Source organism: Podarcis melisellensis (assembly GCF_964234715.1).
Source record: "Podarcis melisellensis genome assembly, chromosome: 13".
Classification (NCBI taxonomy): Eukaryota; Metazoa; Chordata; class Lepidosauria; order Squamata; family Lacertidae; genus Podarcis; species Podarcis melisellensis.
The window spans coordinates 20,249,764-20,264,396 of NC_138545.1; the positions used below are offsets into that span (position 1 = coordinate 20,249,764).

The 14,633-nt window shown below is 46.6% G+C and overlaps 1 protein-coding gene and 1 long non-coding RNA gene across 5 annotated transcripts in view; one reads left to right on the forward strand and one right to left on the reverse strand.

Annotated features, from left to right (window-relative positions):
• Positions 1 to 14,633, reverse strand: part of LOC309355294 (branched-chain-amino-acid aminotransferase, mitochondrial-like) — a 31,010-nt gene that overhangs the window by 14,657 nt on the left and 1,720 nt on the right. Inside the window, exon 1 of one of the 2 annotated variants that reach the window (XM_081886050.1) lies at positions 12,161 to 12,210. The exons of the other annotated variant lie outside the window; for it this stretch is intronic. The gene's annotated coding sequence lies outside the window, so the exon portion shown is untranslated. Of the gene's footprint in view, positions 1 to 12,160; positions 12,211 to 14,633 lie in introns of those variants that run through there. 2 annotated transcript variants of the gene reach the window in all.
• Positions 5,586 to 14,632, forward strand: LOC309355332. 3 transcript variants are annotated; one of them, XR_014162483.1, is made up of 4 exons: positions 5,586 to 5,981; positions 12,227 to 12,300; positions 13,115 to 13,251; positions 13,657 to 14,632. It is a non-coding gene; the product is annotated as an uncharacterized lncRNA (long non-coding RNA). The 3 variants fall into 3 exon arrangements; XR_014162484.1 differs by having other exon boundaries at positions 14,255 to 14,632; XR_014162482.1 differs by having other exon boundaries at positions 13,115 to 14,632.

The following is a 14,633-nucleotide window of genomic DNA, read 5'->3' on the forward strand; positions in this document are numbered from 1 at the left end:
AAATACCATCCCCTATGATTTGAGGCCCCTAGAGCAAAGTGAAGAAAAAGGTCACGTAGTAGCCCCTCTTAGAAGAGTATTTGATGCACTTGAGGAGCCTGTGCTGGTTAATGGGCAACCTGGACCACGGCCACCTCAAACTTCGACCCTGCAATGTATTCCATTCACAACTACAGATCTGATGAATTGGAAAACACCCCATCTTTCGCAGAAAAACCTCAGGCTATGATGGACTTGGTGACCTCAATAGTAATAGTCCTATTTGGACAGATTGTCGCCAGCTCCTGAATACTCTTTTCACCACTGAGGAAAGGAGAGACATAATTGAAAAGGCACAGATATATTTGCGTGAGCAGGCCAGAGTGGGAAATATTTATAATATTGACCATCATCTCCAGGACAACTTTCCCTTGGAAGATCCTAATTGGGATCCAAACAATGCAATTCACCTGGCCAGGCTTACTACCTACCGCCAGACACTTGTGCAAGGCATCTGCAGGGCATGCCAGAAGCCCACTAATATGTCTAAAGCAGGGGTGTCAAACTCAAATTCATCGGGGGCCGCATCAACAGTTTGGTCACCCTCAAAGGGCCGGTTGTATCTGTAGGACTATGTGTCCACTCTTTATTTGTATGGTGCATGTATGGGGACATATTTATACTACTGCTGGCATTATATCACTCCGTTTCTCCTCTCTTCTACAATGGGAATAACCATGGCCTACCTCCTAGGATTGTTGTGAGATCACATTAAGTGTGTGCAGTCGGGTACTGCTGCTGCAAGGCTGAAAACAAGAAACCAGCTCCCTAAAATACAAGCTGGCAATAGCCCATTATGTGGGTCAGAGGCGGCTCTGGTGCAAGTTCAGCTTTTCTGCGGAGCTCAGAGAGGCATTTGCCACCCTAACCCACCACGCTCCGTTGGCCCCAGTGTCTGTTGCGTGTGCCCCCGGGGGGGGGGATGATTGCCACGAGGCTTCCGGCAGGTGCTTCACCCAGGAGGGAGAGGGCCCAGCCTGCCTCCATCTCTTACGGCCCTGCACCCCAGGGACCAGGCCGGGCTGTGCCAAGCCTGCAAAGGAAAAGCACAGGCTGCTTTAATATCCCCATGTGCTTGCTGACCCATAACACTGTTTCGTGTTCGGTGCGCACCCACAAAAAGACTTAAGTTGTCACCTTTTGAGCTCCTGTATGGGAGGTCGCCCTCCTTTGTTCAGGATATTCCAACTGACCTCAAACAAATAGGAGACCATGTGACACAGGGACAAGTGCAATCTCTCCCGTGTTTTTGTCTCTCTCCCGTGTTTGTTTGTTTTTTTATCTTAACAGGTGGGCCCTCAAGCACACGCCGTGCAGCATTGCCAAGCCGATTCATCAGCTCCAGGCTGGCATAGCATATGGGTGAAAGAGTGGAAACGTGATCCACTTGCACCTAAGTGGCGTGGACCTTACACCGTCCTGCTCTCTATTCTAACAGCGGTGAAGGTAGCTGAGGTGACCCCCTGGATTCATCACTCTCGTTTAAAGAAGTCTGAAGGCAGTTGGACATGCAAAGGTGACCCCTCTAATCCTTTAAAACTGACTCTCTCCAAAAACCCCTGTATCTAGCCCTACCGGGAGCGGGTTAGGTCACGGGCAACATTTGACGACCGGCCTGCTGCAGCCACAACCTGGAAGCTGGCTGACCTGCGCACGCCTGAAGCTTGAGGAGCGTCTAAACCAGCAATTGTGAACGGGAAGATTCTCTTATACAATTGATTGACTGCCCCCTTGTGGAACAATTATAAGTGATATTACTCATTGGGGATCCTCGGGATATATGTTTTGGTCTTGGTGGTTCCCCATTTCTGTCACTGGGGGAATTATATTGGGACTAATAATTATTTGCTATCACAATAAGGTAATCTTTTGTGGAAGGAATGCATATGCTAGACATCAACATGATTTTATTATTAATCCTGATCCCTTGGGAAGGGGAAGGGTCCATGAATCTGACCAAATTTGCTAAATATGGATTCCGCCATGACCACAATATGTGGGTAGGCTTAGCTGAGATGATAGCCAATGTTGCAAATAGGACTAATTGCCTTGTTTGCTCTCTTGGGCCAGATGATTCAGAGGGAGGTATGCCCTTATTACCAATACCATTAAGTGCCATTGGTATGGTAAGCGAAATGCCACACCAAACAGAAGTACAGAATTTCCCCGGTTGGAACTCAACTAAACCAATACGAGTTATACCTGTGCAAGGGGAAATCTGTGTACATAAATCATCAGATGCAGCTGACCCTACCATGATAGGCTCTTCTCATTGCCACTATACTTGGGATTATATTAAGAATAGTCAAACCTGGGCAAACGGTACTACGTATCGAACTCGGAATACCTTGCCCTGTGCACCTCCTTTTATTTATGCATGGAAAGTGGTGTGGAACATAACTGTGACAGAAAAAGGCAATCTAACATACTGCACTGTGAACTCTCTACCTCTTTTGATATTTTCGCCTTCTGTACTCCACGTACCAAAAACCTCAGACCCGATGGTTGTGGTGGATATGTGGAGAATGGGCATACAAGAAACTCCCTTCCAAATGGAGTGGGACTTGTTTCCTGGGATGGGTATTACCACCAATGTGGATTATGCCCACTAGTTCAGCTAAGCGAACACGAAGGAATGCTGATATTTCTCGTATAGCAGGAGGAAGTACCCAAAGTTGGAGCGGTACTGATGATTGGCCGCCAGAGCGTATTATAGCCTATTATGATCCTGCCTCCTGGAATCCTGGTGAGCTCATACAAGGGGCACGGGATCCTATTTATAATCTAAACAGAATAATTCGATTGCAAGCAGTAGTGGAACTTGTAACCAATGCAACGGCCCAGAGTTTGAGACTTATTGCACAACAGTTGGATGAAAGTAGAGCCGCCATTATGCAGCTGAAAATGGGAATGGATTATGTACTTGCCAGGCAGGGAGGCCTATGTGGAGTCTTGAACTTGACAGGGAATGCCTGTTGCTTTAACATTTCTGATAATGGTGAGGCAATCCGTGTGTTGGCTACAAAGATGGAGAATATAGCACATGTCCAAGTATAAACATGGGAAGGATGGGATATGGGATGGCTCACCAATTGGTTACCTAATGTTGCGGGACTCAAAGGGATATTATTGTCTTGCTTGTTTTTCTTGACGGTAGTAATAATGGTTTTATGTATGGTGCCATGTATCATCTCATGTTTTAGAAGTACAATTAGCAAGATGATTTCGAATGAAACTCTACCTCATATCATGGCCCTATACAGAGCTTTACCTCAGGAATATGATGAAGATCAAGCTATCAAGGACGCTTGGTAAGCAAGGTCCTTGAGCTTGAAAGGGGGGAATGTGGCATCTGAATATAGACTGCATTTTTAATCAAGACTTATATTGGCTTATATCTTGATCAGGTTCCTAAATTAAATGGGCTTAGATTTTCAAAGGTTTCATGCCAGGCAGAAAAAACCTTGGCAAGAGGTTTTCTCCTAAGACAAGAGGGCCCCATTGATTTATAGTAGAAAAACAATTCTCAAAGTCATAAAAAAAAGGGGAAATTACATATGCTGCCCCAAGGCTGAAAAAACACAATTAAGAATGGGTAAATAGTAAAATAATACCAATGTGCCTCCCAGTAAAATGAGCCATATCTTCTTCCTAAGGTTGAAAGGCCAAGAGCAGTGAAAAAGACAACAGACTTGGCTGGAGAAGAAGCTTCTTTTTACTTTATTTTTAGGCTGGAAAGGGGGGTGAAAGGAGGGGTGTACACAGAAGAGGTTTCTTTTTAAAAGCTGTTTTTTACTGAGTTCCTTCCTTTTTACTTTGAGAAGCTTTATTCTTTTAAAAGGCTACCTATGATAATGTATGAAATATAATAGCTTAAATATATTGGCTTAAATGTAATTATGCAAAGGATTTAAGAAATGCTAGATTCATAGAGTCATATTGCAATAGGAGACCAGAGGGGCAAATGAGCCTAGCCCCCCTTGCCAGACAGGAGACGCCATCGAACACTTCTGATATATAGTTGTCAGGCATTTGTTTAAAAGACCCTCAAATGAAGGAGATCTTTCAATGTTGATGTGAACTCAAGATCCTTGACATCTGTTGAACATAAAAATGTAAGATTAAACATTTGTTTTAGAAGGCAATAGGGCAAGAGGTGAGCTGGTAATTAAGATTCCATGTAAGATATATTATTACTTATATGTCAAATATATAGCTCTTTGTCTCCCTTATAAGGACAGGAGGATATGGGTGTATCTTTTGTGATTAGTTATAGCAATCAGCCAATAGGAAATCCAACCAGGCTGATTGAACAGAGGCAGCCCAAGGAGGAGCAAAGGGGGCTGGATTAAGGGAATATAAGTGCTGGCCATAATGGCAGGAGGCAGGCCAGAGCTTGGTAACCATATACCACTGAGCCTCTCATTTATTTGTCTGACAAATAAATTATTATTTTAATTTCTCTGTTGCTGCGTTGAATATTTCATTCCAGCTAAGCGTTAACCACAAGCAGGGTGCTACAGTAGGCCAAAGCTCCCAGCACTGTTCTCTGAGGTAAGAGAGCAGGACTGAGCTACTAGGCCTCACACATCCCATTCTGGAAGACAAGTCTTCCCTCTGCCCTAACTCTTACCCTGCCCCTGGCTCAGCGGCTGCAGCAGGAGCATGCCTAGTGAATGTTAATCCAGAGGTATTCATTCCTGAGAAAACACAGTGTCCATCGCCCATACTGGCTGGGACTGATAGGAGTTGGAGTCTGACAACATCCGGGGGGGCTTATGGGTTTCCACCCCACCCTGGCTCCAAACCCTAATCAAAAAGGCAATCGGAAAGCAGGGCCGAGAAAAGCCTCTATTGCAGGGGGTGGAAAGGTTTACCTTGCCTGGGCCGGTTCACTCCAGCTGCGATCCCTCTGTGGGCCAGATTGCGCACGCGCACCTATGTCTACACAAACACAATTTCCGGCGTCTGCGCAGACGCAATTTCCGGTGCCATGGAAGCGAGTCCCTGCACCGCACTGTTTTAGTGCAGCATGTGGGGACTCGCCAAGCGTGCGGCTCAGTTCAGGGGTAGCTTGTGGGCCAGTTAAACGACCCCTGTGGGCCGCTTGTGACCCATGGGTCTTAGGTTGCTGACCCCTGCTCTACTGGGATCTTCTGAGAGCTGCTGCCAATCAAAGTCCTGTCGCTAAGGCGGATCCATGACCAGGCTCCAGGAAACCCTTATGCTCTCATAGGAGTGTGTGTGTCTCTTGTTAGGAAGAGGAAAGCCCAGAGCAGGGACTCATTCAGAGACACCACAAGCACCCTCCTGGTCATGCTGCTGGGTCTTCTGCCTCAGGATTAAAAAGAACAAACAAGCCAGGCAGCCTCAGCCCAGGACTGCTGCTAACCCAACTTCTCTAATCACTCATTCGCCATGAACAAACAGATTCAGTTAATGTGTAATCTGCAAACACCAGGGGAGCCATGAGGCAGAGGGGCCTTCAGGGAGCTAAGCGGCTGACATCCCTGGGTGGGTGTGGGTGTGAGAGAGATCTTGCCTGCTTTCTGTTGCTGCTGCTACATTGGCAACCAGTGCCATGGCTTTCAAAAGAGCTGCCTTCATTGCCAGGCTCAGCGAAGGGAGCACAAAAGGCTGGTGATCCGAGCGTGGGAACACTGCAATTTCCATTTGTGAGGCAGCCATTCCCCAATCAGAGGCGGGAACAAGTCTCCCACTCCTTCCCCTCCTTTTTATCTTTTTTTTGGGGGGGGGGGAGGAATTCCCAGAGTTGAACTTCAGCCCCTGTTGCATTACAGCAGTCCAGGGTGGAAAGCAGCAGGGACAAAGAGCGGCGGAGATCACTGGTACAGCGAGATTCTTTTAAAATACTATTTTCTTTCAAAGCACGGAGAAAGCACAGCTCGTCTTGGTGAAGAAAAGGGGGAAGATTTAAAAAGGTAAGCTTGCATGAATATGGGCGCTAAGGTGGCTTGGATCCTCTCCTCCTGTCCTCTACCCTTAACTGGGAATTCACTGGGAAGTGAGGAACAGGGAGATAGTGGATCCCATGGGTGGGAAAAGGGATCAGGGAAACCCTTTGCTAGTGAGCCAGCTTCTGTAAGAATATGCAAGGTTTGAAGCCACACAGAGTTCTTGATCAGGCCTGACGGTGTGAGCTGCTTGCAATGAATTATGATGATTTATGAAGTGACAGCTTTCAGAAGGATGGCAGGAGACTCTGCTTTCCTCCTCAACTCAGGGAAAGGAAAGGAAAGACACCACGCTTAAGAGTTTATTACAGTGGTACCTCGGGTTAAGAACTTAATTCGTTCTGGAGGTCCATTCTTAACCTGGAACTGTTCTTAACCTGAGGTACCACTTTAGCTAATGGGGCCTCCCGCTGCTGCTGTGCTGCCGCCACATGATTTCTGTTCTCATCCTGAGGTAAAGTTCTTAACCTGAGGTACTATTTCTGGGTTAGGGGAGTCTGTAACCTGAAGTGTCTGTAACCCGAGGTACCACTGTACTTTAGAAGAACCTAGATGATTATTAAAATGCATTTGTATCTTGGCCTACCTTCCATTAGCTTAGTATGGCAGATGTGGAGTAGATTATGGCCCCCACCCCATTAGCCACATGAGGCTAAGCGGGGGGGGGGAGGGGAGAGAGGGGGGGAGAGAGAGGGAGGGAGGGAGGGAGGGAGAGAGAGAGAGAGAGAGAGAGAGAGAGCGTGCAGCTGGTCAAAGGTTACTTAACAAGCTTCATGGCCGAGGGGGAATCTGAACTCTGGATCTCCCCGGCCAAAGTTTTACACTCTGACTCTTATACGGCGCTGGCTCCAGCTGGATAGAAATTTCACATGCAAGCACTGCCAGCAAGAGAGCCTATGCATTGACAAAACCTAGAGATCACAGCATTAAAAGCTGGGGTAGATTTTAGAAGCCGGCATCAAGGAGAACGGCTTCGTTTTGGGGACAGGAAGGCCGAGGCAACCAGGCCAGTGAGCAGGAGACTTCAGGCTTGTGAACAGGCTCGCTTCTGTTCTCACTGCTGGAATATACAGTTTCGCCAAGCAGAGCCACACAACATAATGGCATCTCAGGGGCCAGGCCAAACGCAAAATAATAGGGCACAGCCTATTACCTGTGAGCCAGCCTTGGTGTAAGCTGCCTCCATCAAGATGTTTTGGACCACAACTCCCATCATCCTCGGGCAGCATCTTGTCCAAAGTCCAAAACATCTTGAGGGGGCAGGTTGGACCACGGCTGCCAAGTGCCATAGAGTGGTTCTGAAGAAGGGTTCTTGAAGCAATGTGGGAAGCTGGTCAGATTCTTTCTCCATCCACTCCAGCACTGCGTAGTCCTACTGGTGGTGGCTCCCTGGGGTGTCGGACACAGAGGTCTTTCCTCCTGCCTTTTCCTCACCCCCATGGGGCCCAGTTGAATTGGCAATGCCAGGAACCTGGAGCCTTTCACAATGTGCTCTACCACTGAGCAATGGTCATTTCCACAACTCATTTCACCTGTGGCCCAAAGATGGTGTTGGGGTTTAAAACCGGTAACTGCAGAACGGCCTGGAAGCTAGGACCCCAATATCTATTGGAAGAAGAATGAGTTTTAAGTGGGCCTGGGCTGTAGCATTTCATACTTAGGATAGGCAAGGATTCCACACAGGGTGGGAGGAGGCTCAAAGTAATACAAACTATTTATTTCTGGTTTTCCTTCTACTGGAAAGGCAGTTTACTGTTATGGGTGATGACAGGGAGTCTTGAAGACTGAATATCTGCCTCCCACTCCCCATGACAGAACTGCTGTATATTTTTCAGTTGTGTGTCTGGCAGAAATTCAGCAGATCTTCCAGCACAAAATTGCAATGCTGCGAGGGAAATGCCTACTGAATTTCTGTCTGCAAGATACCTATTTTAAAGGTGCACAGACTCAGAAAAAGAAAAGGCAGTGACTGTGAGTGCAGGGTCCTCTGCATGTTAAGCATCAACAGGCTTCCAGACAATGTGTAGTTAGCAGATTTTGCAATCTGGGAAAAGGTTGTTTAAATGGATGCAGAAAACAATTCCAACAGCAGGGGGCAGCAAGAGGCAAAGAACCTTGGAAAATCTTTACAGCACATATATACCATTTACATTGATGACCTGAAATGACCAGCTCTCTGTTTACAGACACTTTCCTTGTCTGGAAGGGAGTCCAGTTCACTGGTGATCAGGTAAATGGCTATTTAGAATGGTCCATAAAGTGTTTCAGCCTTTAGCCGGTATACTTCTTGGGCTGCGTGTACACTATCCCAAAAGTATTCAAATTTTGCACATCCAAAAATCAGTAATTAGCCTCATTTATGCAAATGAAGGGATGTGGGTGGCACTGTGGTCTAAACCACAGAGCCTAGGGCTTGCTGATCAGAAGGTCGGCGGTTCGAATACCTGCGATGGGGTGAGCTCCCATTGTTCAGTCCCAGCTCCTGCCCACCTAGCAGTTTGAAAGCACATCAAAGTCCAAGTAGATAAATAGGTACCGCTCTGGCGGGAAGATAAACGGTGTTTCCATGTGCTGCTCTGGTTCGCCAGAAGCGGCTTAGTCATGCTGGCCACATGACCCGGAAAAACTGTCAGCTCCCTCGGCCTATAGAGCGAGATGAGCACACAACCCGAGTCGTCTGTGACTGGACCTAACGGTCAGGTATGCAAATGAAATATATCTGCATGCATCTCCTTACTTTGCCTACATCATTCTGTTTTCCCAAGACCAGTTTTTAAATTTTGAAATCCTGAGATTGAGCTAAGTTGTGTTGTTTTGCTTTGCTTTGCTTTTTAATACGGGAAAATATGTAGAGCTAAGGAAAATGCATTTTTCTCCAAAACCACAAGGACTAGAAAGTTGTGCAAGCTTGAATGGAACACAGGATTCTTAAGCCCTCGCATTCCAATCCAGATAAGAGCCCGCCCTCGAGCAAGAAACCTGCTAAGGTTGGAATACATATAACAACCCTGGGGGTGACTGAACCAGTTCCTTTCTTCTAAATGGGTGCCTGGGATCAAAGCCAATGCAGGCCCAGAGAATTCCCCTTTCCTTGGAGGAACAATAGGACAAGACTGAGCGTGAAAGATTCCGCCTCTAAGAAATGGGGGCTGAGCCAACAGAATAGCAGCATGTAAAGGGGGCAGTGAGAGGTGGCAGGTGGTGACATATAGTTCCATAAGAGGAGTCCTCCTGGATCAGGCCAGTGGCCCATCCAGGATCCTGTTCCCACAGTGCCTCTGGGAAGCCTGCAAGCAGGACCTGAGGGCAACAGCACATGCTCTCCAATTATTCAGAACATATCCATCCTGGCTAGTGGCCACTGCTGGCCTTAGTTCTTGTTGCTGGCATCTGTCTGTCTCAAGAGACAGTCCAAAGGGAAGCAGAGCAATACATTTGGCACCAGCTTGGCTGCAGGAGTTGCCAGAAGGAGGCCTACAAGGTGCAGAGGTTTAGGATGAGAGCTTTCCTCCTCCTAGATGGGCTACCTTCCCAGTTTGACAAGCCCTCACTTCCCTCTACAGCACATGCAGAAATCACCTTCTTGACCGCTGGACTCACTATTGGTCTTGTTGAACTTGCCTAATGCTCTTTTTAAGCCATCCAAGTGGGCGGCCATTGCTACCTCTCATGGAAGCACATTCCATTGTTTAACTATGCCCTTGTGTGAAGGACTTCTTTCCTTTGTGTGCCCCAATTCTTCCAGCATTCAACTTCCACAAGCATTACAATCCTGTGTGGGTAGCTTGTGGGCCCAGGAAACTTGAGCTGAAACTCTACTTCAGTCACAGAGACACATCACTGGCTCTTGGCCTCAGTTTGCCATCTGTAAAATGGTCTCCCAGCCCGTTTATAATGCTCTGCACCAGTTCCCTTAACCACAGTACCTGCTTTGCTTTCAGCTTCCGGCCTCCTTAACACCCCTTTCCTTGCTTCCCTTTGCTTTACGTGACAGAGGAGGCAGGCCCTGAATAAATTAAGGCAAAACAGGGGATTCAGTTGATATGCCAGCTAAATGTACAAAATCAGCTGAGGGGAAAGAGAAGGGCCGCTGAGAGAAATCAGATACCCCAGGAAGCACTGCTGAAGGCCTCAAGAGCCACGTGGCAGAGAGCAAACTAGCTTGACAGCAGACATGAAATTCTAGCCTCCGAGCATTAAGTCAACCTCTAATTAAGGGGATTAGGAGGCAAATGAGGGATTGTGAGAGATTAATAACAACCACAAGAGGGAGCGTTTTAATGCTCTCCTGTGAAATAGAGAAGCCAGCATTGGTCTGCAGAAGCAATAGCCACAAAACTGAACAAGAAGGGCAGGTTGCTCAAAGCCATTGCAGTACAGTGGTACCTCGGGTTACAGACGCTTCAGGTTACAGACTCCGCTAACCCAGAAATTTTACCTCAAGTTTAGAACTTTGCTTCAGGATGAGAACAGAAATCATGCGGTAGCAGCAGCGGGAGGCCCCATTAGCTAAAGTGGTACCTCAGTTTAAGAACAGTTTCAGGTTAAGAACGGACCTCCAGAAAGAATTAAGTTATTAACCCGAGGTACCACTGTAATTCAAGGAGACTCTTTCTGCGGTGGGTCTCTGCTCTGCCAGTCCCGATTCCCCATACCACTTGGCCCGAGTTATTCCAGAGGAGAAAGGGAGACAGTGCACCAGGGGTAGCGAGTGGGGTGGTGCCCTCCAGCTGCTGCTGGACTCCAACTCCCATAAACTCTGTGGGCAATGCTGGTTGGGAATTAGGGGGATTGTAGTGTAACACCTGGAGGGAACCACATTGGCTAGCTCAACACTACACCAACGTCCCTGAACCAGCATCTTTGTCTCAGACCTTCCCTGGCCCACTGACATTGGACAGATGCCCTCACTACATTGTTTGATACACGCGTGCTGAAAAGCAAGCCTACCCAGACATATAACCTGGTTACTTATATTTGTTTTTAAAGTTTTGTCTTTGTTTTATAATTATGATATATTTGGGTTGTTGTTTTTAATGGTGGGTTTTGATTCAGGTTGTATCTACTATTATCTGTATGCTGCTTGGAGGCTTTTGATCAAGTGGATTATATTTTTGGTGCAGTGCCAGCTGGCTTTTTCTGCAGGCCCTGTCACAAATCACTGAACAATCTAATTTAAAAACAGCCACCTTAAACACACACAAGGCAGCAGCAGGTGGTAATCTGATACTACCGCTTCCAAGCTTTTCCATCATGGAGATTGACATCACATGTGGATATGAGATCTATTATGAGAATCATCAGCGCAGTGCAGTGGCGTAGCGTGGGTTGTCAGCACCCGGGGCAAGGCAAGTAATTTGCGCCCCCTAACCCTAACCCCCAGATGTTGCGCCCAGTGCGGCCAGCCCCCCTGCACCCCCCCACGCTACGCCACTGGCGCAGTGTAGTGATTAGAGTGTTGGACAAAGACTGGGGAGGCCTGTTTTCAAACCCCCAATTTGGTCATGGAAGTCATTAGGTAGCTTTGGACTAGTGATTGTATCTCATCCTAATCTAAAACCTCGCTGGGCTGTTGTAAGAACAAAATGGGGAGGACCTTAAACAGACAGTGACTGGACCTGTGGAAATAGAAATATCACATGCACATAAGAAAAATCCTCCTATGAAAGGTCCATCTGCACCAACATCTTGTTCTCAAAGTGGCCAACTAGATGCCCATGGGAAGCCCACAAGCAAGACCTGAGAGCAAGAGCACTCCCTGTGATTCTCAGCAGCTAGTATTCAGAGGCAGTGAAAGCAGAACATAGGAATGATGGCTAGTAGCTATGATAGCCTTATTCCCCATTGTAGTTAACCTCCCACTGAACCACAGCCACTTTACCTTCTGGTAGCCAGGGCACATCTAAGCGGGAATGTTTTCTCACCAACTAATCGTTCCCCACTCATTCCTAACTAAATGTTCTGCAGAACTCAGCTACTGGGAATGGAATAAAGAATACCAATGAAGCAAACATATGGAACTGAGGATATATAAACTAAATAAAATGTGATTTAATGTGCAGTTGCTTCCTTTAATCCAGGGAAATATGGGACCTGTTTTTGTTTTATAAATTATATATATATATATATCATATATGTTTGCACACCTTTGTCTCTCTCTATAATTTTCCTTAAGGTTTCTCTCATCTCTCCTCTTTTTCTTCTTCTCTTAGGGAAGCATAAACAAAACAAAACAAGAAAACGGTGGCAGTGGTTGCCCACCCATCAGGCCTATGATCTAAAGCAGGTATGGGCAGATAATCTACTGGTGCAATCTACTTTGCTGTTGTTTTTACTTGGACCCTGAGGTGCACCAACCAAGTGCAAAATGGTGGCTCAGGGAGGCAAAACCACCTACCTCCTGCAATTCATGAGCCATACATTAGGATTATCTACATAGACAAATACAAATCTCAGTTATTACAGATCAGGGGTTCTAAAACTCCAGTTTAAAGGAGGAAAGCCTTGTTGTTCTTACTCTACCGCTGGAAGTTAGGAGTCCTTGCTGATCTACTGCAATCAGCCAATGGTGCTACTACAACATCCAGGTCTTCAAAGCTAGCATTAGCAACCTGGCAGAGCCGTGTTTACCCGGGGTGCGGGGCACCCGGGCTCCGAATTCTGGGAGTTGTTAAGAGTCGTCAACAGGCTCATCACAGCTATCTGCCAATCACCCATTCCCACCACCCTTCTGAGTAATACCCCTCCCCACCTTCTCACTATATAGAAGGGTCTGGAAACTTCTGTTTCAGTGTATCTGAAGAAGTGTGCATGCACACGAAAGCTCATACCAAGAACTAACTTAGTTGGTCTTTAAGGTGCTACTGGAAGGAAATTTGTTTTGTTTTGACCTCTGTTAATGAGTGTGGATCTCAAAATAACCAGAAAGGACACTTCCCTGCTCTTGGCATGACAGCAGGGGACTGAAGAGAGAAACTCAGCAGTAGTGGCAACCATAATTCTTGGCCTTTGCAGAATTTTCAGTGCCTTGGCAACTGTTCCTCTTTTCATTGCCGACAAGCAATATAACACTTTGAAATTGCTCTCTCTCTCTCCTCCAGTAGAAACCCAATCCAGGCCTCTGAACACAATCAGCTCTATTTATCAGGAAGTTGCAGCTCTCTCGCAAGATGCATGTCAGAAAGTCAGGGGTGGAGCGGTAGAAAAAAGAAGCGGAAGAGAGAACACAGTGTTCCAGGTAAGTGAGAATATCATGCCAACTTAAATAAAGAAAGCAGGAGGTATGCTGCCATGGGACTGTGGCTGCAAAGGGAGGGGCAGCCCCTAGATTTGTATAACAGGTCAGGACAAGAATGATGACAAAATGGGGTTGCTCCAGGTGTTGATATTTCCAGGCAGAGTTTACAAGGAATGGATAGAGAATCCACAATTTCCTCCTAACCAACATGAACTTTCATAACCCCACTGCCAAACCCACGTGTTTTAGTGTCTATTAAGTTAGCAACAAAAACACATTCGCATCAGAAATGCATAAACTGAATGTTAGCAGTTGTTTTTAAAGTCCACAGGGTTTATCTGTGTAGTGAACACTTAAATTGTTCCTTATTCCGTTTAAGCATATTGCCATTCTTAAAAATCACAGGGAAGTTACAGCTGCTGAGGAACATAACACTCCAATCACTGAAGCAGGATAAAGTTGTTCTTGGAAAAAATCTACCCTAAGCCTGGAGGAATTTTGAGCGGGATAAGCTGCATGGGTCAAATCGATGCCATTTCAAGCAAGACCAGGTGGGGGGGGGGAGTAGCCATCATCATAGACTTAAAAATCAAAATTCTTCCTATTGTACAAAGCATCCCTTGTGTCAAAAATTGTAAAAAAAAAAGAAAGAGTATGAGAACAGTACCTTAGGTGTGGAAAAGTACTGCTCTGGGTGCCCTAAGGAATTTCTCGTGAGGAATTAAAGGAAATATAGCAGAGGAGAGTGTTATTCTTAGGACAAAAAGATTTAGCCATCTTTTTAGGACTAAAAGATGTCAAGGGGCGGTGAGAAGTGTGTTTTGTAACAACTTGGCAGTGATGTGCCTTTGGGAAATATCAAATTGGAAATTTATTTGAAGGAGAGAAGCCAGCTGGAGCGGGGCTATCCAGTTCAGTAAATTTCCTCTGTTGGAGAAGAGATATGGGGCTTGAGGGAGGGGGAAATAGGTAACGTGTTACTACTGATCCCAATCTTTTCCAGGCTGAAAAACAGTCATTGGAAGAGCCAGGTAGTGAGTGTCCAGGCGAATATCGGGGTTGGGGGTGCCTCCTTGGAAAGAAGGATTGGGGAAGAAGCAAGCTAATACCCATCTGGAAGGAACTGGGTAATAAGTGAGTATCTGTTTAGGAACTGGGCAAGGGATTTAGAGAAGAGATTGGCTAAAAGAAGACGAGGGTGTTTTTTGGATGTTTTTAACGTGGGAGCTACGTTCCCGCCCGGAGCTATTTAAGGACAGAACTGAGCCGACCACCGTGACCCCCATACCGGAAGTGCAGCCCCCTTCCCTTTTATTTGGGGATGGGCTGCGGGAAAAGGCCGCCGGGTCTCCTTCCCTCTTGGCCCCCCTCCCCTTCCCCAA